At 37.9% G+C, this 26,558-nt stretch overlaps 1 long non-coding RNA gene across 11 annotated transcripts in view; it reads left to right on the top strand.

The window, feature by feature from the left end:
• LOC129533256 (uncharacterized) overlaps window positions 1-26,558 on the top strand; it is an 81,237-nt gene that overhangs the window by 433 nt on the left and 54,246 nt on the right. For 7 of the 11 annotated variants that reach the window (XR_008679340.2, XR_008679341.2, XR_008679334.2 and 4 more), the window contains exons 2-6: window positions 4,983-5,042; window positions 5,535-5,631; window positions 6,658-6,792; window positions 7,839-7,922; window positions 21,997-22,047. This is a non-coding gene — a long non-coding RNA (uncharacterized lncRNA). Of the gene's footprint in view, window positions 1-743; window positions 2,978-4,982; window positions 5,043-5,534; window positions 5,632-6,657; window positions 6,793-7,838; window positions 20,756-21,996; window positions 22,048-26,558 lie in introns of those variants that run through there. The other 4 variants (XR_010133519.1, XR_010133520.1, XR_008679335.2 and 1 more) reach the window with 4 other exon arrangements.

The raw sequence follows: 26,558 nt of genomic DNA, 5'->3' as shown, positions 1-26,558 counted from the left end.
TCTGGCGCCGCTCATCCTGGGTAGGGTCGGCCCCCTCTGAGGCTGCCGGGCATGAGGGAGCTGCACCCCTGAGCTTGACCTCTGACGGCCCTTTGTAATAGCATTAAGTCTTTGAAACTTTGTAGCAGGGTAGAAGGGGCTAGGAAACGAAGAAAACATCTTTTTAAAAATATAAAGCGGTCGGCTGGGCGAGGTGGCCCACGCCTGTAATCCCAGCACTTTGGGAGGTCGAGGCCGGTGGATCACGAGGACAGGAGTTCAAGACCAGCCTGGCCAGCATGGTTTCACTGAAACCCTGTCTCTACTAAAAACACAAAAATTAGTCGGGCGTGGTGGCGGGTGCCTGTAATCCCAGCTACTCGGGAGGCTGAGGCAGGAATTGTTTGAACCCGGGATGCGGAGGTTGCAGTGAGCGGAGATCGCGCCACTGCACTCCAGCCTGGGCAACAGACCAAGGCTCCGTCTAAACAAACAAATATATGTGTGTATATGTATGCGATCGAGCCTGGGAGGTTGAGATTACAGTGAGCTGAGATTATATAAGCGATCAAGCACTGGAGGTTGAGGTTACAGTGAGCTGAGATTGCGCCATTGCACTCCAGCCCGTGTAACAGAGGGAGACTCTGTCTCTAAAAAATTATATGCAAGTGAGCGCTTTTCTTCCAGCGCTCATGCTCAGACTGAAGAAAGTAATTGGGCCAGGCCCGGTGGCTCACGCCCATAATCCCAGCATTTTGGGAGGCGGAGGCGGAAGCGGGTGGATCGCTTGAGCTCAGGAATTCCAGACTAGTTTGGGCAACATGGTGGAACCCTGTCTCTACAAAAATACAAAAAATTAGCTGGGCACGGTGGCACGCACTTGTAGTCTCCGCTACTTGCCGGGCTTAGGCGAGAGGATCGCTCGGCTGCAGCCTCGACCTCCTGGGGCAATCCATTTCAGCCTCTCAAAGTGCTGAGATTACAGGAATGAGCCATCGTGCCTGGCTTTGCACTATATTTTAATACTTTTTTTGAAAATGGAAACTTTTACAGGCAATTCACTTCCTTCAAACTAATGATAAGGAAGTGATGCTGTTCTGTTCTGTTTTGTTGTTTTTGTGTTTTTTTTTTTTCTCTTTTGAGATGGGGTCTTGCCCAGGTTGGAGTGAGGTGGTGCAAACAAGGCTCACTGCAGCCTTGACCTTCTGGCTCAAGGAATCCTTCCCCATCAGCCTCCCCGGTAGCTAGGACTACAGGTGCATGCTACCACGCTTGGCTAATTCTTTTTTTGAAATGGAGTCTCACTCTGTCTCCCAGGCTGGAGTGCAGTGGTGCAATCTCGGCTCACTGCAGGCTGGTCTCAACCTCTGACTTCGGATGGTCCACCCACTTCTGCATCCCAAAGTGCTGCGATTACAAGTGTGACCCACCGCGCCTGGCGATTTTGCTCATTTTAGATACTAGAACTTTTTAATTAAATTTTTTTTTTTTTCCTGAGATGGAGTCTTTGTCTCCAGGCTGGAGTGTAGTGGTGTAATCTCAGCTCACTGCAACCTCCGCCTCCTGAGTTCAAGCGATTCTCCTGCCTCAGCCTGCCAGAGTTGCTGGGACTACAGGTGCGCACCACCACACCCAGGAGTTCAAGGCTGCAGTGAGCCATGATCGTACCACTGCACTCCAGCCTGGGCAACACAGCGAGACCCTGACTCCACAAATAAATAAATCAACATCATATGATCTGTACCAGGGTATAGGCAGGTGCTATGATCCCCACTTTTCATCCTCAACTCTAAGTTGAGTCATACATCAACCTCTAGTAAAAAGTGGCATGCTCTCAGTCAAAGGGGTAAGCCCAAACCACGTGGAGAGAATCTTATCTCTTTTGAGAGCTAATATAAAAAGAATTCCTCCTAGGCATAAAAATATTGTGACATCAGTTACTTAGGCTAAACATGCCTATTATGCTAAGTGAGTTATTAACAATAAATACTTTAACTCTGTGCCATGTTAATTATCATAATCTGATTTATAATTTGTTTTAACCTTAGGTTATATATACCTTGAAGCCATTTATATTTTGGTATACTTGTAATAATTACTATACACTGGACTATATATATTGGACTAAACACGGAGAGTCAAAAAAGAGTATGTGGTCAGAGTAGAAATCATGCCCTAGCTTCCTTCCTGTCTGCCTCCCACCTTGAGTAGAAGTGGTAGAAAAAGTAATTACCTAAGATTTTTTGGATTCTGGTTTGTGGAGAAGCACCCTTATATTTAGGCTGATGGGCGGTGAAATTAGAAAGTATTTTTTGTGATTTAGAATTTTATACGGAGATGTTCATTGTGATTAATTATTCTTTGTATTAGCAGATTTTTGCTTTTTATAGCTGCATGATTTCTTGTTTATTATTCATTCATTATTGTCTATTAATAAAGAAAAACTTTATTTCACTGAAGCAGTGATATATAATCCAACTTGGATTTTTAAATAATGACTGACTTTTTTCTTTGGGAATACATTACTGTTAAAAATGTAATTATTAGATACATTACTTTTAATGAATATAAGTGGTATAATTAGAAGGCTGAAAAGAATCCTTGGAAACGTGAGTTTAATTTGATAGCTAAGAAACTGAGGACAAGATACTTATTCTTTGTAGCGTATTTTCTAATGTCATTTCATTGTCTCACCAAGAAATACTTGCATAAAGCAAGTTCAATTACAGCATCTGTTGAATATTTAAGGTTGGGTAAAGTGGGTGAGTTTAACAGATATTTTCCCTTATTTCTTTTAGGCGAATCTGGATTGGGAAAGTTGACATTAATCAACTCATTATTCCTCCCAGATTTGTATTCTCCAGAGTATCCGGGTCCTTCTCAGAGAATTAAAAAGCCCGTACAGGTCTAGATATTGGTATTTTTAATTGATGATAAGCTGGAATAATATTAATACACACAAAGCACGTGTTGTAACTTTTATTATGCTTCCTTAGAGGTAAGATGCAAATTTGCCCTTAGCCAGTGTAAGATGGTAAATATGACTTAATAAAATTAAAAAAACAGAAGAAGTACAGTTAATCGAATTATCTTGACTAGAACTTTCCAAATTTGTCCTAAGGATTCTCCTAGAGATGACACTGTGACATAGTAACCAATTCCCCTGGAGTTGTGCTATGTAGTATGATAGTCGTTTGCCACATGTTTAAATCAATTAAAATTAATTAAATTAAAATGCAGTTTCTCATTTGCTCCAGATATATTTCAAGTGCTCAACAGCCATATGTGGCAAGTGGCTGCCATTTTGTGCAGCACATATATGAAGATTTTCATCATTGTAGAAAATTGCACTGGACAGTGGAGAGAAAACATGATTCATAGAAAAACTATTGTTATTTAAATACAGTGTTCTATATTAGTCAGTGGGATAATACCATATCATAGTTGAATGGCAATAGCAATTCTGTAAGACTCCCAAGCTATATGTGATCTAATTTACTGCTTCTCAGTCTTTGCTATGCATTCCAATCCTGGGTATCCTGTTAAATTTATTTCTTCTAGTAGTTCTGAGATGAGCTGTATTTCTACATTTCTAACAAGATTCCAGGTGATACTGATGCTGCTGAATGGTAGATCACACTTTATAGAGCAAGGGACTAGACTCTAGATATGCACTTTTTATTAAATAGTACAGCAGCCTGTAGCCACATGTGGCTATTAATCTTTGAAATGTGGGTAGTCTGAATTGCGATGTTCTGCAAATATAAAATATGCCACAGATTTCTAAGACTGAGCATGGAAAAGAAAATCTCTGTAATTTTTTATATTGATTGTATACTACAGTGATAATATTTTGGATGTATCGGGTTAAATAAAATTGACTGATTTCACCTTTTTCCTATTTTAAAAGTGGCTACTAAGAAAATTTTAAATTACTTACATGACCGACATGGTATTTTTATTTGGCAGCGCTGCCCTAAGCTGTTGATGAAAAATATTGTTAGTGAGCTCTGCTTAGGTAATATATAGGACACGAGCAGAGAGGAGGCACGTGAACAGTTCTGGCTGGAGTAGGCTTCGTTGAGGCCGTGATGCTTTTAGCTGGATTTGAAGAAGTGGTAGTGATCATCCCAGTGCACAGGACAGGACAGTCTATATATTCTGAGCAGTAACTCATATATATCATACTGCAAGACCCCAAAGGAGTAATTTTGTGAAGTAAATATCTTATTTCTCCTTTTTAATGTTTCTATTTTAGGAATTTTTTTTTTTTTTTTTTTAGTAACCTTCATAGGGCTTGAGATTTAAAATTACCTGCAAAATTCTACTCTAAAAACTTGATCCTACATGCTTATTTATTTTGTGATAAATATTGGAAATTTTAAACCTAAGCAAGAAAATGAACTTTGAACTTTCTTAATTTGGGTATCTATTATGAATACCTTCACTTAAGTATTTATGAATTTAGATATGAAAGGTAAAACTAACCACTGTCCAAATTAATATACAGTTCATTTCCAGAACCCTAGTTTCTTCCATGTGCTCACTCACATTCAGTATTACAACCCCCAAAGACAAACAGCTTACCGACTGCCTTCTCCATAAATTTGCCTGTTCTTGAACGTTATATACGTATACTTTTTTGTATCTGTTTTCTTTCAGTGAAGATTATGTCTGTATTATTTACTCATGTTGGGTGTAGTTGTTTTTTTCATCGTCGTATAATACTCCATTGTGTGAATGTATCAGTATATCCTTTATTATTTATTGTAGATAAGCCTTTGGATTTTCAGTTTTTTACTAACGGGAACATCCTTGTGCATGTCTTAGTAGACTTAGGCACTCATTGCTGTTGTGTGTGCATAAAGATATAAAGGTATTTGAGTTTATTTTATTTGATTTCTAGTGAGGTTGAACATGTCTTTCGTACCCAATAACTTCAGATTTCATTAAAGTGTTTTGGTAATCTTAATATTTTCTGTCATTTTCTTGCTGATTTATAGGAGTTTGAAAAATCACATTTGAGAAGAGGATTGGATCCTAGCCATAACATAAATATAAGGGTAATTACATCCATGCTGAGAAAGATTTAGGAATGATAGTAAGTTCATTTGAGTGAGTGGTTTGGGCCAAACTTGATAGAGAATAGTCTAGGAAGACATTTACTATAAACGGTAGATTAAATGTTCTTGCCTGATGAATTACATCTGAACTCTGAATGACTGAATCACTCAAACTGCTTATTTGTATTATTAGATGCACATTTAAATTATGTATTACATGTCTTTAGTGGTGATCACTATTTTATCAGTTCCTCTGTCTTTCTTTATACCAAGTATGACTCATAAACCCAGTATTAATTTGCCAAGAGATTGGCATACTATTTGTATATATGCTTTTCTTTCAAATAATCTGGATTTCCAATGCCCAGAATCATTGATCCTAAAGAAAATGTGGGAGTAGGTAGATAAACTCAAACATCCCTACTATCACCCCTGGTAGGAAATCACTGGTGTAATGTATGATATTAACATCTGCACCAATTACTCTTATAGGTGGAACCAAAGTTTTAATCAAAGAAGGTGGTGTTCAGTTGCTGCTTACAATAGTTGATACCCCAGGATTTGGAGATGCAGTGGATAATAGTAATTGGTAAGAAGGATTTGTCCTCACAACTTTCCAGTGTATTTGGGGTATTGGGGTGGTTAAACTTTCTCTTCTTAACATTTTAAAACTCTTCTTAGCAAAGGTCACCAAACTTCAAGTAACATGACAGGTTTGTATACCAACTTTGCCACTTATTTGACAAAGTTTAACTTCAAAGTTAAACAAAGAAGTTTAACTTCAAAGTTAAACAAAGAAGTTTAACTTCAAAGTTAAACAAAGAAGTTTAACTTCAAAGTTAAACAAAGAAGTTTAACTTCAAAGTTAAACAAAGAAGTTTAACTTCAAAGTTAAACAAAGAAGTTTAACTTCTTTGAACCCATTTACTTTTTGATAAAATGGAGATAATACCTATCATAAAATTGTTTTTAAGACATATTCCAAAATAACATAGCTAGATAGAATTCTCATTATTGTAAGAAATTTAAAACTGTTTGCTTTAATTTTATCCATTTGTATAAATTCTATCTCAATCCTAATTTAAACCTGATATTTAGACCTTCAGTTTTTCCATAAGTCCTAAGTGAAGAAAACAACTATGAAATTTTAGTCTGAAGTAATTATCTTAGTATTTTATAAATAACTTTTATTTTTGTTTGAATTCACATTGTTTTTGGGGTATTTTTCTGTCAACTCTTAAAACTCCTAAGTTCATCATGAAGTTTTTATATTATTTAAAGTAATCTCACATTTGAAATTTGAAACTGAATATAATTGTTTTCATATTATGAAGTGTGTTATTAATACACTTACTAGTGCCAATAATATGCTAATAATTTAGCTGTGTTTCAACAATAAATATTTTCTTTCATTTGGAAAGTTTTGAAGTAATGAATAAAGATTTATTCAACATAATTTATATTTTTGAATCTTTATATAGAATAACTTGACATATCTTCCATTGGTAAATTCATTTTGCGTATTTGAAAATATTGATTATTGTCCTTTAACAGTCATCAGTTAATTCATATGTAGAATTGCAACTTAATTGTTTTCTTTATTTGCATTCTATAGCTGGCAGCCTGTTATCAATTACATTGATAGTAAATTTGAGGACTACCTAAATGCAGAATCGCGAGTGAACAGATGTCAGATGCCTGGTAACAGGGTGCAGTGTTGTTTATACTTCATTGCTCCTTCAGGACATGGGTCAGTAACCTGATAGTTCTGATTCCTTTTTGTTGTTGTTGCTTACTGTTACCTTTATGTGCATATTTGAGTAATCTTTAAGTTTGTGAAGTACATACAACTATACCCATTATTAAGTACCAAATTTCATGTAGAAATGTCTTAGTTGAAAAGCCTTTTTAAGTCCTGTGTAAGCTAACAGTGATTTTACTCCTTAGTTCTTACTCATAAGGATTTTCCCTGCTTCATGGAAATAAACAGTGTTGCCACCATGGTTTGAGGTCTCAATGTGGCAAATTTAGCTTTCATGTTGAACTACCAAATAAAGAGAAGCAGCCAAACCAGTTAGACATATTCAAAATAAATCCAAAGATGCTATTATAAGTCTCATAAGAGATGGTTATCAAAAGCACTTGCATGCCAATGTTTTCTTGTGCCATTTCTTTCTGCAAGAAATCTGTTTGGCTTCTGTTTCACCTTAGCTGTCATAGACATGTCATTTAAGTATCATATTGTCAGTACTAACCTTTTGTTTATTAGGACATAAGACCTAAGAATCTAGACATTAATCTGATGTGATTGTTCTGTTTGTTATAGTTAGCCTGTACTCCCTTTTTTTGTTCTTTGTACTTCCCCTTTCATTTTGAGTACATATATGTGTCATTTGTAACTGCAGATTTTTCCAATTATTCTTCCTCAGTCTTTTGCTTTGGGTAAGTAACTCAGCATACATAATTCAGCCACCTGGTAATTGTAACGCCACCATCTCTCCACCAAAAGAACAGTAGTAGCATCAGGCTAAATAGCATTAAGTTATCTAACACATTACAGTAGAGTAAACCAATTCCTTCAGGTATACTTTTCTCTTCCATTTTTGGCTTCTCACTCTCTTTTTTTTGTTTGTTTTTATAGATGGGTCAATGCCTATTATGACTCTAGATGGATAAGGGAGCCTTAATTATATACTTATATTTTTGCACTGTCAGATTGGAGTGGGGTAAAAATGTTTCTTCTTTTATGTCTAATACTGTTTTTTTTTTTTTTTTTTTTTTTTTGCTGTGTCGTAGACCATTACATAACTGAAGACTCCCACCTTCAGGCAGAATTGGGTAGTACGTGTTTGTAACCACCTGGCATTGCCTTTTGTTGAGGTAATTTCAGTTTTTATTATTATTAGTAGTAGTAGTATACTTTAAGTTCTACGGTATATGTTCACAATGTGCAGGTTTGTTACATATGTATACATGTGCCATGTTTGTTTGCTGCACCCATTAACTGGTCATTTACATTAGGTATTTCTCCTAATACTATCCCTCCTCCATCCCCCACCCCATGACAGGCCCTAGTGTATGATATTTCCCGCCCTGTGTCCAAGTGTTCTCATTGTTCAATTCCCACCTATGAGTGAGAAACACCTATGCGGTGTTTGGGTTTCTGTCCTTGCGATAGTTTGCTCAGAATGATGGTTTTCAGCTTCATCCATGTCCCTGCAAAGGACATGAACTCATCCTTTTTTATGGCTGCATAGTATTCCATGGTGTATATGTGCCACATTTTCTTAATCCAGTCTATCATTTTATGGTGTTCTCAGTTTACATATTTAAATCACTAAACTGACTATTTGACTTAAAAGGCTCAAAAAAAGTCATCTCAAAAATACAACACACTGCATAACCTTTTATAAGTATTTGTGTAGCTTCTTGAATTTATATTTTTAAATCATTCTCATTTAACTTGTCAGGGCCTTTTCCTGAAAGCCAGCAGAGTGAAATCTTAACCTGCAGTTAAGCCAATAAAATTTGTCAGCTTATAACCAATTTTATTATTTTAGATTTTCTGGACTCTCTCCAACTATAGTAATTCTCATGAAATCACATTCCTGCCATCCCCTTGGGGAAAATTTTATTTCTTAAAATTGCATGGGAAATGAGAGCTTTTTTAAAAGAAAAAAATTTTTATATTCAAATGATATGTAGTGGCTTTGTGCCATTTCTTATTTGTCACAAGGGGTAAGATGTTTAAAATTGCTATATCTTACATATAAAAATGTACCTTTGAATAATTTCTCAGTTTAACTATTTTTAGAAATGGAGCAAAGTTTTGCCCATTGGTACATGATATTGTGGATTAAGTGAAAGAATATGAGGCTGGGCGCGGTGGCTCACGCCTGTAATCCCAGCACTTTGAGAGGCTGAGGCAGGCGGATCACCTGAGGTCGAGAGTTCAAGACCAGCCTGACCAACATGGAGCAACCCCGTGTCTACTAAAAATACAAAATTAGCTGGCCATGGTGGCGCATGCCTGTAATCCCAGCTAATAGGGAGGCTGAGTCAGGACAGTTGCTTGAACCTGGGAGGTGGAGGTTGCGGTGAGCTGAGATCACACCATTGCACTCCAGCCTGGGCAACAAGAGTGAAACTCCATCTCAAAAAAAAAGAATATGACACAGAATTTTATGTATAGAGTTCCAGGTACCCTGCTTACTACAGACTGAAATTCTATGCAGTCTAACACATGAATCAGAGCCTTTCCATCTTGTCTGGGTAGTCCCTAGATTCACTTTTTAGAGGGTTTTGTTTTTAGAGTGATTATAAATTCGTCCAACAGTGCACTTTCAGTGCCTTCTACCTCCCTCTACCAAGTATGAACTGCATGCATGGCTGATTTATGATTTCGGCTATTATCGCTTCCTGTGCGTTGTTCACTATTTTGTAACTGTTATTAAAGTAAAATACTGACTTGGAACATGAATTTTAAAATGGTGTTTTATCCTTCTAGTATTGATTCCCAGTTTTAGAAAAATTGGTGTCATCCAGTGAGTTTTATACAGAAGGATTTTTTCCCTTAGAAATATATACATACATACAAAAAAAATTTGTCATTTTCCCTGTAGTTGTTTATTATGCTGTAGAATTTGAGGCTAAATAGTCTTTTCTCTCTACTGTGGGTTTATCTTCTAGAAATGATAAAGGATTTTCTATTGCTAAAAAACAAGATTTAAAAACTAAATTTGTTGATGAAAAGACTAGCCAATATAAATCTAAATGGACAGAGGGAAAAAATTCAACCGGAATGTAATACACGTGAACTAAATGTTTTCTGTTGCTGACGTTTTGTAGGCTTCTGAAATTTAATGAGACTTTTACAAGGTTTACCTTTTTTCCTAAAGTTTAATTTTCAAACTGACTTAAATGTTTTTTGACCCTTTGGTTATATTTAAGAAGTTGACTTCTTTAATTTCCTTGTCATGTTTATTTTTAAATATCTTTCTCTTTAAAAGTTGGGATACTATAATAAATATTCAGCAAGTATTTTGCATTTAAATATAAAATCTTGTTATTTGGATTTTAATACTTTATATTAAATGCCTTTAAGATTTATTAAAATTTTAGATTAACTGAACTCTGCTTTTTTGTCACTGGATTAATAAGCAGGCTTGTATCTGACATAATAGCTTAATAAGGCAGTGACAATTTAAATTTGTCATGAGTATAAATTGAAAAATCATAATTTAGAAATCGGAGATTGAATATTTCATGGCATTTATATTTAGTGTTTTATATAATGATTAATGAAAAGAAGCAAAACTTAAATTTTTTTTCAAAGATGGATAGGTTCAGGCCAGATGCAGTGGCTTACTCCTCTAATCCCAGCACTTTGGGGACCAAGGCAGAAGGATTGCTTGAGGCCATAGACTAGGCAACATAGTGAGATCCTGTCTCTACAAAAAATTAAAAAATTAATTGGGGCTGGGCGCAGTGGCTCACGCCTGTAATCCTAACACTTTGGGAGGCTGAGGCAGGTGGATCACCTGAAGTCAGGAGTTCAAGACCAGCCTGGCCAACATGGTAAAACCTCATCTGTACTAAAAATACAAAAATTAGCCGGGCGTGGTGGTGGATGCCTGTAATCCCAGCTACTCGGGAGGCTGAGACAGGAGAATCACTTGAACCCGGGAGGCGGAGGTTGCAGTGAGCCAAGATTGTGCCACTGAACTGCAGACTGGGCAATAAGAGCGAAACTCAAAAAAAAAAAAAAAATTAGTTGGGCATGGGGGTGCACTCCTGTAGTCCTAGCTACTCAGGAGTCGAAGTGGAAGAATTGGAGGCTGTGGTGAGCTATGACTACGCCACTTCCTCAAATATAAGGAAGAATATAATCTGACTAAAGGATTGTCTTTAAATTTAAAAAACTTAGCCTTATGAAAACTTATTACATTGTCCTCATTTTGACATAGATCAGTAAAAAGTTCATTGAAGCCTGACATTTGCAGTCCACTGGACCAGATGACCTTTAGTGTTCTTTCTAAGATTCAATTGCTATGAATTTGGAACCTTGCTACAGGATACCCAGTATTCATTTGTTTGTCTGTTATAGTGCATTGGAGTGTATTCTTATTTTTGTTTAATTAAATGTACATTGGGCATCTCTCATATCACAGGTGAATCTCCCCAGTGATAGACAAAGACATTTAAAATATTTAGGAGTAATAATGGCCCACAAACAAGGTAATGGTGAAAGAAGACATGTGGATCAATGTGTGTTGAAGGAAGTGTTACATATAGGGACAACTTTGAGGTACATTTGGGGACTTGAGAAGTGAATTCTGGAAATAGGTAGCATTTATGTAGTAGTTTAAAAAATATATGATGCTGGGAAATCACTCCACCTACTCCCTGCAAAATGCCCCAAACCTTTTGTTTCTGATGTACATGGTAGGCATTCAGTAAGTTTAGTAAATATCCTTTTCTGAAGGTGACTGTAAGTTTACTCATCTGTGGCTGTTACGGATTTACACTAGTAGTGCTTATGAAGACCACTGAACTTCTTTCTTAAGATCAGGCAGAAGGTTTTTTCAAGGTGATCCAGAGAAGGAAATTCACTTTATGTTGCATTTCTGTAGTGTTCTACCAAATCCAAATGCATTTACTCTTTATGATGAGGTAGTTTGAGTTTTTAATTTATATTTATTGAGTGCCTACTATGGCCAGATTTTGGGGATATCTCAGAAAACAAAGTTCCTTTTCCTATGATTGAAACTAATAGCAAACAAATATGTAATATTGTTAGTAGTATTACAGTAAACAAAAATGAAGCAGGATAAAAGGGTAGAGAATAATAAGAATAATAGTTCAGATAGGGTCAGGGTGTCTTTGACGAGGTGATATTTTAGCACAATCCAGAGGGGGAATAGCATTCCAGCTAGAGAGGATAGTAAGCACAAAGGCATTCTTAAATTCTTCTCATGATGAGATAATTGCTGCAGTGAGTGGGTCCGTAACTTTTTGTGTGTTACGCACTGTACTTTCTTACATTTTGGACTATTGGCATTTGCTAAAATATTCCTTTGACCAGTTCCATTCTCTGATTTTACCTTGAAAAACAAGCCCCTGCTTTTTATGATAGCTCTTTTTCTTGTTTTCCTTCTCTGATTTTTAGGTTGCTAAATGTGATTTGCATACTTTATCACTTAATCTCACTTAGTCTTGTCAACAACCTTATAGTGGTAGGTGTCTTATTTATCAGATGAAGAAGTAGAGTTTAAGTTACTTTCTCAAGCTTATCAAGTATTAGAAAAACTGGGATTCTAATCTCTCTGTTTTATCACTTTTTTCTGTCTTGCATGACTTCTCTTCTATCACTGTTTGTGGGCAGTATTTCCTCACGGAAGTAGGCCTTGGCCAGTTCTTTTCAATCAACTGTTAATCTCTGAGCTCTAGCTCCATCTGTATCTTAAGTCTGGGCTCTAGGTCTGTGCTTTGGTGTGGAATTTTGAACTTCTCACATCTCTACTCTTAGCTCATGCCTCTAAACCCAATATATCCAAAACTGATGTTTGTTCACAAACTGACTTCATTTTATAACAATTCCACTTATTCAATGGGATAACCATTCTTCTGGTCCCTGATAACCAAAACATTGGAATAGTCTTTGATTTCTCTCTCTTTCTTCATCCTCCACATCTTATCAGTCCCCAGGAACTGTGGTCTTGGTTTCAAGTGTCCATTCTGGTTGCTACTATTCTGATGAATGGATTTCATCACTTGATACCTGAACTTTTTCACTGGTCTTCTACTGAGCTCTATGTATTCTCTCCTCATCCTTCAGTCCCCACACTGTTTTAACCCTCCAACATCTTAGAGTCATGTGAAGTGACTTATCAAAACCAGAGACTCAGGCAGTCACAGCCCTTCATCATTTTATCTTATCCTATATATCCAAGATCATCATGTGCTTTTAAAACTCTCCCTTGTCCACAAGCCAGGATTCTCCAGCCTTTTCCTATGCTTCTCTTCTTCTCTCCCCTGTTACAACAACTTGAAGTTCCTCCAAGGCCCCATTGGAGCCCCATCTCCTTCACCAAGTCTTTCCTCTTTACTCCAACTCATTCCAGCTCATCGTTGCATTCCTATGGTGTTTGCCACTGCACCTATGTACTGACTTGTGCCATTCCTTAGTGGTTTCCCACGTACCTTCCTGTTGAGATGGTAAATGGAGGAAGATCTCAGTTCAGGCTTCCTAATGTTTCTTACCCTTCTTAGTACATGGCATGCAGTGGGCATCTAGGCAGCACTTAAATACTTAATTTATTGGCTTTGGTCATTTTGAATATTGCTATTAACTTTGAATTGAATGTTGCAATTAAAAATGAAGGCCAATAAGATCCATAAAAATATATCTGCATATTCAGTTTAGATCCTGAACTCAACAGTTTTCTTCTAAACTTTGTTTATATTCATATAGTGCCTAGTGCCTATACAGCTCCCTGAGTTAGGTAGGTGAGGTATTACTATCTTTGACTTTTATATTACATTTCACATCAGACATATTTGTGAAATAAATTTTATAAGTAGTCTGAAGCCAGAGAGGCTAAGTGACTAATCCAGGGTCTCTTGGTTAGTATTTGGCATAGACAGAACTAAAATTTTGGGCTTCTTTCTCATTCTGGTTCTCATCTAGTACCTTTTCATTTGAGTGCTGGAAAATGTATCCCAGTCAACTGAATTGTGGAGTCATATTGCCTCCCCCTTACCAACCAAGTGATGGCAATACTAGGAAGAGGGGCAAAAGAAAAGTCAGAAATATAAGTGATAAAATAAATGGAAATGTTTGAAATGGATCATCGACCTCCTTTTACCTATTTTAGCACCTCACAAATATCCCACTCTGACAGTGCTTTGTTAGTTGTTTATAAAATATTCCTTAGGAGATTGGTCTTGCATAAGACATGCTTTTACCGTGGTCCTTTTCCCGGTAATAGTCACTGTCAGGGACAAAAAGTGCCTGATTGTGTTCTGTTTGTCATGTAGGTGGGAGGGAAAGAGGGAGAGAAAGCTGAGTTGAACTGAAGCAGAGCTTTTTACAGCTCTATTGTTCTACTGTCAGAGAGCAATTATACTCCAACTTCCATCCACCTCAGACATCCCAACCTCCTCCTCCTGCCAATGCTTCCCCACACACTTAACATACAGCCACACAACCGAGTTCTCCGGGGAGAATAGGGTGCTCTTTAATACCTCCCTCTGCCCTTCAGTGAGTTCAGGGCTCTGCTTTTTAACTGCTAATGTATTTTAGTAAAGTTTGGCAATTCAAGCTTTTCTAGATGTTTCCTTTTCGGCTCTGGAAAATTGGAAAAAATAATTTTTAACTATATATATTTAAAATATTCAGTGGCATTATGATATTGTCTGAAAGGCATTCTGTGACTTGATGCAAGATCAGAAGTTTTTTTTTTTTTTTCTTGGAGAAGTAATAAAAAGAAAAAAGAGATCGAAGTTTTTATCTCACAAGATACCTCATATTCAGTTCTACATACTGAAGACCTAATCCAAGTTCTTACATGTCTATAGGGCAAATGTTAACATTTTTAAAAAGCTATATTTATTTGGTAATATGAACATATGTTTGTAGATTAGTTAGTCTACTCTTTCCATACCTAATAAAAGTTTAAATTCCAGACATGTGAAGAAAATTTGCAGTGTGTCTCTTTGCCTTAGCTAACTGCAAAAATTGAAATCACAACCCTACCATAGACCCAAACGTGTTTCCAATTGAGAAAGTCTTCTACCTTCACAGCCTCTAAGTAATATAGTGGTTATTTGTTTGAAGGATGTGAGAGTATTTGGTTGAGAAACTGTAGAATGACATAACAAATTTTAGTTAAAATGTTAGTTATGGTTGACTCTGTACTTCTGATATCCTGGATTTGTATATGAGAGCAATGCTAGTAAGATGCCTGCTTCTGAATGCAAGTTTGGCTGGGAAGACAGCAGAGAAATAGAGGAAATATTATAAAGTAATGGAGAAACCTCAAAACAGTACAGCATGGATGTTGACTTTGAAAACAACAGCTGCTGACGTGAACTTGGCAGAAATTTGTGAGTAATAGTGGGTGACTCATTGCAAGCAGGGGAGTCTTGCAGCTTTTGAGGTGAACAGGCAAAGGGGACAACAGTGATGGTGGCCACCCAAGGGCCAAGTGTTTATGTCCTAAATGTCAAAATGTCTTTGATCTCCTGTTAAACTTTGCAGCTGCATCATTCACATGAATAGTTGCATTTTTTTTTTTTCTAAAAATGCAACATATTTTCTAAAGCATTTGTTTTTAATCTGGGATGATTCTGAGGTGGGAGGTAAGTTGGTGGCAGGACATATTACATGATTTTTGTTATTGTTATTATTTTTAAAAATCACACATTGCTGGCTTTCCCCTATACTCCTGGAGATGCCATCATGTATGTATAGCTAATTCTAAAAAGGGCTTGTGTGACTCTTCATATGAGAAGGGGTGGTTATTTGTGGCTTGAAAAAATTGCTTGGGTGATTCTGATCTTTCTCTTTCGCTCTGCTGAAAAGCATTGTTTCAAAGCCAATAATAAATATCTAAAGAAGTTTTACTTCATTTCTGCGGTGTTCTCAGAATTGTTACAGTAGGTTTAAACCTTTGCCTGGTTTGGAAATCTTGACTATTTGAGGGAGACAGCCCTGTTAGAGTCTTTATTTTCTTCCTGTCTGAGAATTCAGTTATCATCAATAGTGTATTCTTAGGCAGAGTCAGAAAGTCACCTCATCTGAGAAGCCACCTGTGTCCACAGCTGGGAATTTGCAGAAGTCAGTCACTGAAGGAAGGCTTTAGGATATTTATGATAAAACATAGCAGTACGCTGGGATCCAAACCCTGGGAAACCTCAACTATTTTAGAGTATGTGTTGATAACAATAGGCTATTGGATAATTGCCAGACTACTTGAGGAGTCTAAGAGTTGGATAAAGACTTAAAGGTGAAAGGAACTTGGAAAAATATCTTCTTCAGGTATTTTAAGGGAGACAGTTCTCAGAATGAGAAGCTTTTCTGGAAAAGGTTAGCACTTTGCTTCAGAAGAGAAGCAGGGCAAAGGTGTAATTCTTCATTTAATGTGGTACAACCTAAAGGGTAAACCTTAACCTCTCACTTACACACATACCCACACACTTGCATTCTTTTGATCAGATTTGTATTTTAGAAGGCTTCATTTGTCGCCAAATGTGGGTGATACTTGAGGGACCCCTTGGAGGAGAAGGCTAATTAGATATTACTGTAACCTTGCTGAGAAATGACTGAAACTAAGATGGTAGAAGTGAGATTGGAGAAAAGAGAACCACAGAAATGTGGCAACACACTAGGTGGCTGTCAGAGATTTGATTAGCAAACAAGACAGTAGATGTCAGCTGTGTTAGATGGGTGTATATCTCCCAAGAGCATCGGGGCACAGAATTCCCTTTTCAACTAGCTTATCTATATGGGATATCAACTATTGAAATACAGATAAAGTCCCCTAATGGCATCCTGTCCATCAGAGATTGAAATTTGCTTCAGTAAATGTGTCTATCCTTTTCAATAGGAATTTGCCTCTTAAATCATCTCACATTTAAGTAGGATCACTCTCTTTAGTAACTTAAATTGACTTTTTAATATCTACGTTTATTCATTCATCCATCCTTTTCTACCCATAAGTCGAACAGGCAAAATTTATGGAGTTTAAATGAAATATAAATTATTTTTCATCTTTATCTTTCACTAGGAGAAGTTTTATTCCTGGGCCTGCATTAAAAACCTAGGCAGCCCTATGATTTTTCTGGTCATTCAAGTAATAAATGTTTTATCAGAGCCTCTGAGTTGCACAACTCCAGGGGGCAACATTTGCATTGTAATCTTTATAAATGGAGTCTCCTGGAGCCCAGCTTCAATAGATTGTAATGGGATGGTGCCCCTATAGTTTTGCAACATAGTCCTTGTGGCCTAAGTTCACTTTAATATAAAAAAATCAGTCTTGATTCAGTATTTACTATATTTGTCTAATATATTCAAAATTAAGAGTTCTCCTCCCCAGCCCACTACCTAGCTGTAGGCAGGCCCCAAGACCTGGCTGTAGGCAGGCCAGCAGTCTTCAAGGAAGAATATGCCATAAACCTTCATGCTTAACCCCTCTAGGATTGGAGGGTAGGGTAAAGAGCAGAGAGTTAGGGGCCCTGCAACCACCCAGGCTCTCAATCTAACTCTCCAAGTGTGGCAGTGCCTCAGTTTCAGTTGGCCACTCTCTGTGCCCTTCAATTTCTGTCTTGCAAGAGTATATCCCAAAGCTATTTATTTCTAGGTTGCCTCAGCCCTCACAGACTACACTCTTGGACAGAAAACCTTTTTAAATAACCCTAGGCTGATATTTCTACCTCTTGTTCTTCATCTAGTCCCTAGAATTCACATACTTTTGACCCACTATTAAAACAGCATACACTACCTTCCTGGTCTCCCACCTCTATCCTGCTGTCGTAGGCTGCTTTATCAGGCTCTGATAAGGGTCAGGCATTACCTTGTATGCCCCCAGTCAGGGCTGTGACTAGAGTGGAACTAGTAATACATGTCTTTTGAGTGCAGAATTTAAGAAAGTACCAGAAAACTCAGTAATTAAGATGAACATGTCTTTTTTTTTTTTTTTTTTTTTTGAGATGGAATCTTACTCTGTTTCCCAGGCTGAAGTGCAGTGGCACAGTCTCGGCTCACTGCAACCACCACCTCCTGGGTTCAAGCGATTCTCCTGCCTCAGCCTCCCAAGTAGCTAGGATTACAGGCACACCATGCCTAACTAATTTTTGTATTTGTAGTACAGACGGGATTTTGCCATGTTGGCCAGGCTGGTCTTGAACTTGCAACCTCAGGTGATCTGCCCACTTCGGCCTCCCAAAGTGCTGGGATCACAGGTGTGAGCCACTGTGCCCGGCCAAGATAAACATATCTTAAGAAAATTTTTAAAAATAATTATTAATATAAAAAACCATGATGAACAAGATACCAAAAATTTAAATACAAGATTGTGCAGGAAATACTTATGGAGTTTAGTGACTATCTTGAAATGTAGTACATACAACCATCATCACTGTTCCTTCACAGTACATTTATTTTTCCACTGAAATAATCCTCACAAAATTCTCTCAAGTACCATAATCTTACATATCTATGTTGTGGGTATTAGAACTTAATATCAGTCACCATCCTTGAAATTTAGGCTCTCTGGTCCAACACTTCACTTTGAAATGTATTTTGTATATTGTTGTATCAGTCAAAATTTCCAATTTAAATTACAGTTATCCATCCATCCATCCATCCATCCATCCATCCATCCACTTATCCATCAGTCCATCTGTCCATTTATTTATTGGGTTTATGTATGAAGGAGAAAAAATAGAATCTTCAAATGCTAATGATTAATCCATTTTAACGACTATAAAATGGAAATGTGTACAGTTACAAAGGCATACTAAGTTGGTCTGCCTCATCAAATAGGCCTGGGCAAAAATTGGTAGGTAAAATTAAAGGGAATCACAGTGCATTTTACTCTCATAATCTCTGTTAGAAATGTCCCACTAAACATGTTATGTTACCAACTCTTCTATTATGCCCTCATCTCTACCTCTATAGATTTAGCCTTTGTGAGCTATTCTGAAACAGCTTATTCCACAGCTTCTGGTCAATTTTTAGACAATGTAAATAGAGATCCACCTTCAGATATATACCGGTAAGTCTGGTCTTGTTCAGAGAACAATTAAGGACCTTCAAGCTAGTGAATTGTCAATTCCTTTGTAAAAAGTGTTTTATTAACCTTCAGCTACCTTGGAGGTAGTTGTTGACAGAGCATTATATTAAAACTTGTATTAAAGAATACAGATATGCATTGTATTAGAGGCTTTAGGACTTTTTTCAATCTACCCATCTGACAAAGGGCTACTACCCAGAATCTACAAAGAACTTAAACAAATTTACAGGGAAAAAATCAAACAACCCCATCAAAAAGTGGGCAAAGGATATCAACAGACAACTTCTCAAAAGAAGACATTTATGCAGCCAAAAGACACATGAAAAAATGCTCGTCATCACTGGCCATCAGAGAAATGCAAATCAAAACCATAATGGGATACCATCTCACACCAGTTAGAATGGCAATCATTAAAAAGTCAGGAAACAACAGATGCTGGAGAGGATGTGGAGAAATAGGAATGCTTTTACACTGTTGGTGAGAGTGTAAACCAGTTCAACCATTGTGGAAGACAGTGGGGCAATTCCTCAAGGATCTAGAACTAGAAATATCATTTGACCCAGCCATCCCATTACTGGGTATATACCCAAAGGATTATAAATCATGCTACTATAAAGACACATGCACATGTATGTTTATTGCGGCACTATTAACAATAGCAAAGACTTGGAACCAACCCAATGTCCATCAGTGATAGACTGGATTAAGAAAATGTGGCACATACACACCATGGAATATTATGCAGCCATAAAAAAGGATGAGTTCATGTCCTTTGCAGGGACATGGATGAAGCTGGAAACCATCATTCTGAGCAAACTATCACAAGGACAGAAAACCAAACATGGCATCTTCTTACTCATAGGTGGGAATTGAACAATGAGAACACTTGGACACAGGGCGGGAAATATCACACACTGGGGCCTGTCGTGGGGTGGGGGAATGGGAGAGGCATAGCACTGGGAGAAATACCTAATGTAAATGACGAGTTAATGGGTGCAGCAAACCAACGTGGCACATGTATACATATGTAACAAACCTGCACGTTGTGCACATGTACCCTAGAGCTTAAAGTATAAAAAAAAAAGAAAGAAAAGAGAATACATCCCAATCAGCCAAGGGAGGGTTAGGGGTGATTCCAGTCCACCTTGAATTCAAATTTGTTACTGTATTTAAATAAATAAATAATGAAGTCCTTTGTACGTAGACAAGACAATATTTCTGAAAGAGGAGTTTTTTGTTTCCCAGCATTTTCTTCACTCTACTAAGACACCTAAACCAATAGGTATTAATCGGCTTAGGAAAGATATGTAATAGCAGAAAAGAGAGGAAAAAATGGAAACTCTTTTTAGCTTTGTCTTTTGAAATTTAGCTCCTTAGAGTAACACAAAGGATCATGACAACATTCTTGAACAGTATGAGCAGACCTTTTCTATCAGCCTCCCTTACCAACTACAAACAGATTCTCCATATCTGGGGGGAAAAAAGTTAAAGGGGAAGTGATAACGGTATGATACCAGTGTGTCTGGGAGAGTCTGCCTGTCAGGCTTCTGACCCCAAACTAAGCCATCATATTCTCTGTGACCTACACGTATACATCCAGATGGCCTGAAGCAACTGAAGACCCACGAAAGTGAAAATAGCCTTAACTGATGACATTCCACCATTGTGATTTGTTCCTGCCCCACCCTAACTGATAAGATATATTCTCCCCTGCCCTTAAGAAGGTACTTTGTAATATTCTCCCCTGCCCTTAAAAAGATACTTTGTAATATTCTCCCCACCCTTGAGAATGTACTTTGTATACCTATCCCAAATCTGTAAGAACTAATGTTAATCCCACCATCCTTTGCTGACTCTCTTTTCGGACTCAGCCCGCCTGTACCCAGGTGAAATAAACAGCCTTGTTGCTCACACAAAGCCTGTTCGGTGGATTCACTTCACACAGACATGCGTGACACTGCCTTGCTCTCAGACTGAGCATAGGAAAGTGAGGCAGAGCCAAAACCCCAGACGAAATTATGGAATCCAACAGCAGAAGACACCTGTGCTCCTGCAACTAAGTAGAATCCTGGGTAAATAGCATAATACCACAGAAGAAATATCTCTGTGATCTGTCCAGGGATACTCTCGATGTCTAACTTTGAAGCTATCATGGTGGAGCAGCAACAGAACATTCTCATGCACCCAAAGGACAAAAATATTTGAGGGAGACTAACTAGATTTGCACAGATGAGAACAAAAGATATTGCCATGACAACCTGCATAGCCCAATGAGGGAGTAACAGATTTCCCTTTGGCCCCCTCAGTGAAGACCAGATTTCCTTTAACCCTATGCTAACCACCAATGCTCTGGAACCAAATAAACCATATAATCACATAAATTTATATAAACCATACAAAGTCAGAACTCAGATATAACCCCATGTAAGAGAGAAGGCAGGAATTCAAGTTGGGAGAGATTAACTTTTTGCCATCCTGTTGGAATAGTGGCTCAGGATATAAATTTAGCTGAGTTACATAAGAATAAAACTGATGTATTTCTTGTGCACCTAAATCTGTGGCCTTAGATTCATACCCACTATACATATTCACATCAGAGTCCTATGAGTTGGAGAGGTTGATCCAGAACTACTTACATATTGTGTGCACCGTTGGAGTTTCAATTTCCCCATAAGTCAAATAAGGATTTTAATACCCATTGCATGAGGTTAATAAGAAGACTCAATGAGATGATGTATGCTGTATAAGTTGCCAGGCCCACCCAAAGTAGATGCTCCAGAAAAATGCTATTTCCCTCACCCAGTATTATTATTTCAATCAATATACATAAAATGTTACAATTTCCAAGTTTACAGCTGGTTATACATTAGTTATACTTTAGGTTGGCTGCTTCACGATGGCATTTTAGCATCTTAATCTCATCAGTAAAATGTCCTCAAATCACATGGATTACTTCTGGGAAGAATTTCTGTGGCCAGTTAGTCCCACCCACAATGTGTGGTTTCCAGTAAGCTTCAATCAAAGAGAGCGTCCCCTCCCTGACCTGAGCATGCTGTCATTTCCCAGTCCTTTTGCCACAATCATCTCAGAGTCCATCTTTTGGCATGCTATCCCTCTGTCTTTTATACAGAAGTTAAGCCATGGCCTTCTTGTTCCAGGTCCAGGAAGTGTGTGCTGCACCATTGCAGGACATCTTCTCCTGTTACTAGGTAAGGAAAAGGGAAGGATACCAGAGCAGGTATTCAGTCTTTGCAATTTTCATCATTTTATTAACCAAGAAACCAAGGCTCAGAGAGGCTAAGTGATTTCCTTGGTATCCAAGAACTAGTAAGTGATGATGGAGCAAAGCTTGAAGCTAAATGCAGTGGGCTCCAAAGCCAAAGCTCTTTCTACCATGTAATCACCACATAGGAAAGGATATGAATAGCAAGTATAATTTGTACTAAAATGATGGTTGATTGGAGTATATGGCCAGTATGTAAAGGTATTTGCAATTGTCACCAAAACACATACATGTGTTTAGATAGCAGCATGTAAACTCAGAGAGAGAGAGAGAATTCAGTCATCTTTCATTGGGCTACAGTCAAAACTTGGGTTGACATTTAGCTCTATAGTAGTAACAATAATGGTAATAATACTTCTTGTATGTCTAGAACTCAGCTTTGCTAAGTATTTTCATATCCATTATATGATTTAGTTATCACAGAATTCCTGGCAAGATATATAGGGAAAACATCATTATTCTCATTCTTTTGAAGAGGAAAAGAGGCACAGACTTGTTCCACATCCCCTAGCAGTCTCAGAAATACAGAATTGAAGCCTCAAACTGTGTTCGAGTATGTGTGGGTACTCTGAATGATGGCTGGAGATATGAAGACATATGGCTGCCTTTTCCTTGGTGAAGTAGAGAATGAGATGTACTGCTCAGTGCCTCAGCAGGAAACAGATGACATGGTCAAAGTTGATACTTTGAGGAGATTTTAATAAAGGAACTATCTACAAAAGAGTGCTCAGAATGTAGGGAAACCACAAGACCTAGTGGAGTTCTCTAGGTGGCATCCGTGAGGAACCATTACCGTGCATAGGACTGAGTGAGCAAGAGGATGATGTGGTTATTAGAACAGGGAGAGAAAAGTCTGTGTGGAGAGACCATGTGAAAGGAGCTTTAGCATTTGACCAAGGGACACAGCAGCTTGTAGTGACCCGACAAGGTGGGGGTCCAGGGAAAAAAATACCTTGATCTTACTCCTCTCTCTCCATTCCTCTGATCACCTGCTGATGATTCCCTTTGGCCAAACCCGCCTGGAAGTCAGAGGCAAGGATGCCTATTAATGGAGTCAATACCATTTTGTTTCATGAGGTAAGAACAGGGAGCAAACAAGTGGAACAGATCTGGAGGAGCAAACGGAAGATGTCCTGCACATGAGGTTTTCCACTGAGAGAGGCCACACTAGAACAGTGTATCAGTAAAACTTCAGCTTAGTTGAAGTAATTAAACAATAAAAAGGAGTTAACGGACAGGTTTCAAGTGCAGTCAGGTCAGGAGGCTGTCTCTCTGCCATGCTGTGGGACCTGCTTTCCTCAGTGTGCCAACTGTCTACTTAGACTACTTTACTGCATAGTAGCAAAATGGATGTAGCAGCTCCTGACATTGCACTGGAACACCACACTGACTGGAGAAAGAGAAGGACAATGTTTCAGAATTCCCAGCAAAAGTTTTGAGACTCACTCTGATTGGGCTATCTTGGTTTAAACACCCAGTTGTGAACAGTATGGCTAGACTGTGGAGTGCACCAACTGGCTTTGTCCCTGGTAAGTCTGCTTTGTCCCTGAATATGGGAATGAGTTGACTTTCCATAAACCATACAGATTTGGGAACAAAAGTAGGAACTTTGTGAACCAGTTAAGGAGACCACCAAAAGATGCACACTCAGGTAGAACTGCAAACTGCCACTGTAAAGAAAGGGAGCCAACTGGTGCTAAAAAGTGTTTCAATCCAAAGTGTAATCAAATAATGAGAGCCTAACATGGATTAAATGGACAGGGGTTTCTTTATTTACCCAATGAAGGGACAATGGAAAGGAAATAAAGGTGGTTTAATGATGCCCTTAGAAGCCCAGGTTTCTTAGGATTGTTACTTCATGTGGAAAGATGGCTGCGGCACTTCCAGGTATTCCATCCAAGTTCAAGGTAGGAAAAAGAAAAAGAAAAAGGACCAAACAATTTAAAGGGGAAAAGTGTTTTCATAGGGAGCTATTACCTTTCTATTTGCCAAAGGAAGCACTTTGCTTCATTGGCCGGAACTATTTTATATCTCTTCACTGCAAAGGAGGCTGGGAAGTAGGGAATTTTAGTTTTCTCATCTGAATTGCAGATAAAGGTAAGAGAGAAGATGATTATAAATTGTTTCAGATAGCTCAGCCTCAGCCTCTGTCACAGAAATGATTGCCTAACAGCACTGAAGATCCAGCCGACGCTTGAAATCACAAATTTGTGGTGGAACCAATCAGGAGAGAATCACCCACTTGGTTAACTGGAAAAAATGACAGCTTTATACTAAATTTCACTGATTCTGCTAACTTGGGAAATCTGTGAGCCAAATTTTTCTAGCAAAGAGGGCAATAAAACCAACCACATAGTTCAGGAAAATTGCTGGAACAATGCTGCTATTTTATTTCCAGAAAAATTAAGAGACTTTCTGAATAAATTTATAAACTAAAGCCCATAATTTGTAACATATCCAAACATTCATATTTGTTATTTTTCCAGAGAAGCTCATCCATTTAGGAAGAAACCTTGCATCTAATTTTAAAGACTACTGACAAAGTTTTAGTGCTTGTCTAGATAAATGCAAAAGAAAAAAATTATTTTGCTCTCTTTTAAGGCAGTTTTTCAAAAGAAATCCCTTAGTGGGCAGGTTTTCTCAACTTTTTTGCATTATCATCAAAAACACAATTTTTTTTCTTATATAAGCATTCTGCACAAGGCCATACACAAATGTGTATTTAATTAAATATAGCTGAATTAAATACATTTTGTGTATATGATTGTATCATCCAAATATAACATTGCTGCAATCTTAGGACTCACAGTGACACATTCAAAATATTTACAAATTCTGGTGCTGGGCGCGGTGGCTGATGCCTGTAATCCCAGCACTTTGGGAGGCTGAGACGGGTGGATCACAAGGTCAGGAGATCGAGACCATCCTGGCTAACACGATGAAACCCCGTCTTTACTAAAAATACAAAAAAATTAGCCGGGTGTGGTGGCACGCACGTGTAGTCCCAGTTACTCAGGAGGCTGAGGCAGGAGAATCGCTTGAATCCAGGAGGCGAAGGTTGCAGTGAGCTGAGATCGTGCCACTGCACTTCAGCCTGGCAACAGAGCAAGACTCCATCTCAAAAAAAAAAAAAAAAAAAAAAAAATTTACAAATTCAACTCCAAAAGCCTTGAAAAATAACGTAAATCTTCATAGATCTTCTACACCACAAGGTTCCCTTCAGTCTCACATCGCATGGAAGCTGCTGTGCCCACAATATTCTTCCTGTCTCTCTTGCCTGTTCCAAGAGAGCTGCCTCATGTCCTTATATATGTGAAACCATCTACCCTCTTTTCTAGGCTCCCATGGGTCGGCAGCCGTGCACATTTCTCCACCAGTATGTCAAAGGCCCCAGTCTATCTTCCCAAACAGGAAAAGACCTTCCTCTTTAGACAAAAGTGAAGAGAGAAAGACACATGAAGGTCAAATCATAGCAATAGCAAACTCCAAGCAAGTGCTTAATATAGCATCATAGAAAGTGCCAGTAACTTCCCACCTTCAATAAATAATAAAACGATTGGAACAAAAACATATTAATTTATTTTCATATGGCACCATATGGCAAAAATAACAAATGCCACAGATTTCACTGATCTTCAGTGTGAAACAGAAAAGGAAAAGGGAAAGAGGTAGATAACGACAAAAAATATATGAAGCAAGAGCAATAGTTAGATTTTCTTTTGCAAACCATGTGTAACTGGAAGGGAACTGCTGAAAATATGAATTTTAAGCTATCCAATAAAAGGCGTTAAGCGTTCTATTAAAATATGAAATAGCTTGCAGTGTAAATGAATAAGAAAAATTATGCTTCATTGGAAACCATCATTCTCAGCAAACTATCTCAAGGACAAAAAACCAAACACCACATGTTCTCACTCATAGGTGGGAACTGAACAATGAGAACACATGGACACAGGAAGGGGAACATCACACACCGGGGCCTGTTGTGGGGTCGGGGGAGTGGGGAGGGATAGCATTAGGAGATATATCTAATGTTAAATGACGAGTTAATGGGTGCAGCACACCAACATGGCACATGTATACATATGTAACAAACCTGCACGTTGTGCACATGTACGCTAAAACTTAAAGTATAATAAAAGAAAAAGAAAAAAGAAAAATTATGCTTCATACAGCACATGAACTGACAAAGTTTCTTTGTGGTTTGTGGATATGCTTAGGTATATTACTACAAGGCAAGTAAAATAAGACAATTTCCATTTCAAAACAAAGACATGATTAGGGCAATTATTAAGCTAACCAACAATTCCACGAATGACTTTTCAATCTCCATGATGCTTATTAACAACCATGAGTAATAAAAACTTATATTCTACTTTGGGTTCTTCAGTTTACCAGCCATGTTCAACTCAACTTTTCTCCAAGCCTCTTCTCCTA

This window comes from Gorilla gorilla, chromosome 3, assembly GCF_029281585.2.
Source record: "Gorilla gorilla gorilla isolate KB3781 chromosome 3, NHGRI_mGorGor1-v2.1_pri, whole genome shotgun sequence".
NCBI lineage: Eukaryota > Metazoa > Chordata > Mammalia > Primates > Hominidae > Gorilla > Gorilla gorilla.
The sequence above is the reverse complement of the archived record's forward strand: the minus strand, read 5'-3'. Positions and strand labels throughout refer to the sequence as shown.